Here is a 5,375-nt window from a genome sequence, read left to right as displayed (position 1 = left end):
ATTCAAAAGCAGAGACATTACTTTGCCAACAAAGGTCCATCTAGTCAAGGCTATGGTTTTTCCAGTGGTCATGTGTTGATGTGAGAGTTAGACTGTGAAGAAAGCTGAGTCCCGAAGAATTGATGCTTTTGAACTGTGGTGTTGGAGAAGACTCTTGAGAGTCCCTTGGACTGCAAGGAGATCCAACCAGTCCATTCCGAAGGAGATCAGCCCTGGGATTTCTTTGGAAGGAATGATGCTAAAGCTGAAACTCCAGTACTTTGGCCACCTCATGCGAAGAGTTGACTCATTGGAAAAGACTCTGATGCTGGGAGGGATTGGGGGCAGGAGGAGAAGGGGACACCAGAGGATGAGATGGCTAGATGGCATCATTGACTCGATGGACGTGAGTCTGAGTGAACTCCAGGAGTTGGTGATGGACAGGAAGGTCTGGCGTGCTGTGATTCATGTGGTCACAAAGAGTCGGACACGACTGAGGGACTGAACTGAACTGATTCTGTATAAGGACTTACACTGCCGTTGTCAATAGTAAAGCATTACAGGTCACAGTAACACTTTAGCATATGAGCCAATATCACAAGCTCTAGGAGCATTGTCCCCAGTCATTATCAAATAGCTAACAGAGCCCTGTATTTTCTGAAAAGAGAAAAGAAAGACTGAATGTATCAGTTAGAATAATATTGAAATATCTTAAGCAATGTAAAATAATATACTTAAGTGTGTTTGGTTTTTTGTTTGCTTTTTGATATCAGGAAGGCATTTAAAGAATTTTTTTAATAATAATTTTTGTATGCTACATGTTGGATCAGCTCCCAGGCATCTGGCAATCATCTGAATTATCTCAATCCTGTCTTTCACCTAACTCCATATCTCTGTTACCAAGTTTTGTTGGTTTTATGCTTTTAACATTTTTCCACAGGTACATTACTTCCATATCTATTGTTAGCACAGTAATTAAATCAGTAATAGGACACTATCTGTACTACTTAGCAGTCATAACTTCTCTTCCAATCTCTGTTATAGCTTTATTCAATTACATCCTTTACGTATATTCTAGGGAGACTAGTCTAAAACAAAAGCACGTTATACCTTTAGATAGTTTCTCATTACTTTGAATGTGATGTACATTCAATCAGTTAGATGAATAGTTTTAAAACATTACTGTATGTATAAATCACTTGGTGAACATGTTAGATTCACTTCACTAGCTAAATTCCAGAGCTTAACACTCAAAAAGTCTAATCTAGAAGGTCTACATGGGGTCAGGAATCTACATTTTATTTTTTTTAGTTTTCTTTAAGATTTATTGGAGTATAGATGATTTACAGTGTAGTTTTAGTTTCAAGTATATAGCAAAGTGAATCATTCATATATATATATATATTCATCCTTGTTCAGATTCTTTTCTCATATAGATTATTATAAAATACTGAGTAAAATTCCCTGTGCTATACAGTAGGTTCTTATTAGTTATCTATTTTATGTAAAAATAGTATGCGTATGCTAATCCCAATATCCTAATTTATCCCTTTCCCTCATGTTTCCCCTTTGGTAAACATGTGTTTGATTTTCAGATCTGTGAGTCTCTTCGTGTTTTTTAAGTAGTTTGTATCATTAGTTAGTTTGTATAAATTTTTAATTAGATTTCACTTATAAGTGATACCATATGATATATATCTTTGACTTACTTCACTTAGTATGATAATCTCTCAGTCCATCCATGTTGCTGTAAATGGTGTTATTTTGTTCTTTTTAATGGCTGAGTAATATTCCATTGTATATATGTACTACATCTTCTTTATCCAGGAACATGTAGGTTCCTTCCATGTCTTGGCTATTGCAAATAGTGCTGTAGCAACTTTGGGGTGCATGTGCCTTTTCAAATTATGATTTTCTCCAGATATATGACCAGGAGTGGGATTGACAAATTATACAGTAGCTTTATATTTAGTTTTTTAAGGAAACTCCATACTGTTCTCCATAATAGTTGTATCAATTTACATTCCCACCATCAGTGTAGAAGGAGGGTTCCCTATTCTCCACATCCTGTCTAGTAATTATTGTTCATAGACTTCTCGATGATATCCATTCTGACCCATGTGAGATGATACCTCATGGCAGTTTCTGTTTGCATTTTTCTAATAATTAGTGACATAGACCATCTTTTCTTGTGTTTTTTTTGGCCATCTGTATTTCTTTGGAGAAGTGTCTTTTTAGGTCTTCTGCCCATTTTTTGATTGGGTTGTTTTATTCCATATTGAGCTGCAAGAGCTATTGATATATTTTAGAGACTAATTTCATCAATCACTTCATTTGCAAATATTTTCTCCCATTCTGTAGATTATCTTTTTGCTTATGGTATCCTTTGGTATGCTAAAGCTTTAAGTTTAAAGTCACATTTTTTTTTTTTTTTAATTCTAGGAGGTAAAACATCAGAAATGATCTTGCTGTCATTTATGTCAGAGTGTTCTGCCTGTGTTTGCCTAGAGGTTTTAGTATCTGGCTATATTTAGGTCTTTAATCCATTTTTCAATTTATTTTTATGTATATGATTTTAAAGTGTTCTAATTTTATTCTTTTACATGTAGCTGTCCAGTTTTACTAGCACCACTTACTGAAAAGACTGTCTTTTCTCCATTGTATATTCTTTTCTCCTTTGTCATAGATTAGTTGACCACAGGTGTGTAGGTCTGTCTCTGGAATTGCTGTCCTATTTTATGGATCTATATTTCTATTTTTGTTCTAGTACATTTTTGATCACTAAGTTTATAGTAAATTTTGAAGTCAGGTAGCCGGATTTCCTCCAGTTCCATTTTTATTTATTTATTTTTCAGATTACTTTGGTTGTTTGGGGTTTTTTGTGGTTCCACACAAATTGTAAACATTTTTGTTCTAGTTCTGTGTGAAATGCCACTGGTAATTTGATAAGGATTGCATTAAATCTGTAGATTTTTTGGGTGGTATAGTCCATTCTCACAATATTGAGTTTTCCAATCCAAGAATATGATATCTCTCTCTCTCTTTGTGTCTACCAACTATGCCCTAGATGACCAGGCTGTTTCCCACTATTTAACATATTTTAAGCTTAACAGTACAAATTTGTTTGTAGTGCTCTCTCTCTTCCTTCATGCTGAGGGATGCCAAGGGAAGTATAAACAAAATTTGTCTATAATAATGAAGTTAGAGAATGACAGGACTGATATATTTCTTTATAGGATAGTAGGGATGACATCTATGTTATGATGGCTTTTAAGTTGAGAGCCTAATGAAGTAAAGGGGAAAGCCTATCAGTATTAAAACCATTCTGGGCAAATACAAAAGTTCTGAATCTGGAGTTCAATGGAAAAGGAGTTATCAAAGGAGACAGAGTTTGAAGAGATACGTCATCTTTTAAGCCCGGATGATAGAGATTTCCAGTAAAGAATACCTAGAGTGCTAGGGGAAAATGCACACTCCATTAGTGAATTTTTCTGAGGTAGAGGAACCCCCAGGTCTATATTTCAAAAATGTTTCCAAAGGGATCTTCCTGACACAGGAATTGTACCAGGGTCTCCTGCACTGCAGGCAGATTCTTTACCAGCTGAGCTACCAGGGAAGCCTGGATTATGATATAACGTATAATAAATTAAATTTTTAATGTAATGGAAAGACTTTGTAGGAGAGTAGCTCTCAAACTCAGACAAGCATCAGAGTTCCCTACTGGACTGATTAAAATATATTGCTAAGCTTCATCTTCAGATTTTTCTGATTCAGTAATTTTGGGAGTTGGGCCTGAGAATTTGCATTTTTAACAAGTTCCCAGGTGATGCCAATACTTCCGGTGCTGGAATCATATTTTGAAAGCCACTGAAAAATGTTGAGCTAAACCAGGCCCAGGATCTAGAGCTGGTGGTGTCTGAAGGTGTGTCTCATGCGGAATTGGGTGGTATGGAGTAGCAGATGCTGGTGGGGGTGGCTGGGAGAAGGAGGAGGCAGTGGTGGCAAATCACTTATAAATGGTGACAAAGCAGGATCAGAGGCCTAAATTCCAGGAGTGTGAAAGAGTGTTGTACTTTCATGGGCCTCTTCTTTATTTTATTCTATTTTTGGGGGGAGGGTAGGGGGCTTTTCTTTATGAACCAAATTGTGTGAAGGTGGCCATAAAGGATAAACAAGTGAAATACATTACAGTGGTTGGAATAAAAATTGGGATGAATGGGTTCCAAAGGAGTGTACTCAAATACATGGGCACCAATCTGCAGAAACAATGAGAACTTCAAAAAGCCAATCAGGAGCAGTATGCAGAGTGGAAGACCAAGAGGGGCTGCCCCTGGAAAGAAGACCTCTGGTCTGCAACAGAAAAATGTTGAAGTGAAAACAAAAAAGAACAAACACAAAACACCTGGAGATAGAGAAGGTACCAGTGAGACACCTCAGTCTCCTCAGGAGAAAAGAGCCCAAGTAGCTACTACTGCTGAAAATGAGGAAACATTCACAAACAGAGTTGAAGTTAAAGTAAAGGTTCCTGAAGAACTAAAACTATGGGTTTTTGATGACTGGGACTTAATTACCTGGCAAAAACAGCTCTTTTATCTTTCTGCCAACAAGAATGTGGATTCCATTCTAGAGGATTATGCAAATTATAGGAATCTCAAGGAAACACAAATAGTAAGGAGTGTGCTGTTTAATGGGCTGCAATCCATGGGGTCACACAGAGTTGGACACGACTGAAGCGACTTAGCAGCAACAGCAGTAGAAAGGAAAAGGAATACTTCACTGTAAAGCTGGGCACTCAGCCTCTCTACAAATTTGAGAGATTTCAGTACTCTGAAATCCTTGCAGACCTCTCTAATGCACCCATGTCCCAGGTGTATGGAGCGCCACATTTGTTCAGACCATTTGCACGAATTGGAGCAATGTTGGCCTATATGCCTCTGGATGAGAAAAGTCTTGCTTTATTACTGAACTATCTTCATGATTTGCTAAAATATCTGGCAAGAACGTTACAACTTTGTTTAGTGCCAGCACTTATGAAGTGTCTTCTCCGGAGTACCATCAGAAAGCTGAGTGAGGCACTTATACTCACTTATGTTTGGATCTCTGTAAACTCGTTTTTTTGTTTTTTGTTTTAGTCTTTCTCTTCTATGAATGATGTACTTTGGAAATGTTAGCATATAACAGGATTATTGGATATCTGTTTGATTTCAAAGAGAGAAAATAAAAGGAGTTAGAGCTACCTTTTCTTTTTTTCATTTCAAAGTTGCTACTAGAGTATTCAATGATAGCCACTAGAGAGACATACTGTAGAGTGTTTCATTGCTTAATTGACAAAGCTGCTTTTGAATGCTTGTGGTTCTAGTCCTTTGATACTACACACTTTTATAACATGCGTTAAT

The 5,375-nt window shown here is 36.8% G+C and overlaps 1 pseudogene; it reads left to right on the top strand.

Moving 5' to 3' along the window:
• The first annotated feature begins 3,995 nt into the window (after positions 1-3,995).
• On the top strand, positions 3,996-5,050 carry LOC104989293 (annotated as a pseudogene).
• The last annotated feature ends 325 nt before the right edge of the window (positions 5,051-5,375 follow it).

The sequence above is a fragment of the Bison bison genome, unplaced genomic scaffold, assembly GCF_000754665.1.
Source record: "Bison bison bison isolate TAMUID 2011002044 unplaced genomic scaffold, Bison_UMD1.0 scf7180017864149, whole genome shotgun sequence".
Lineage (NCBI taxonomy): Eukaryota > Metazoa > Chordata > Mammalia > Artiodactyla > Bovidae > Bison > Bison bison.
This window is presented reverse-complemented; position numbering and strand designations above follow the sequence as displayed.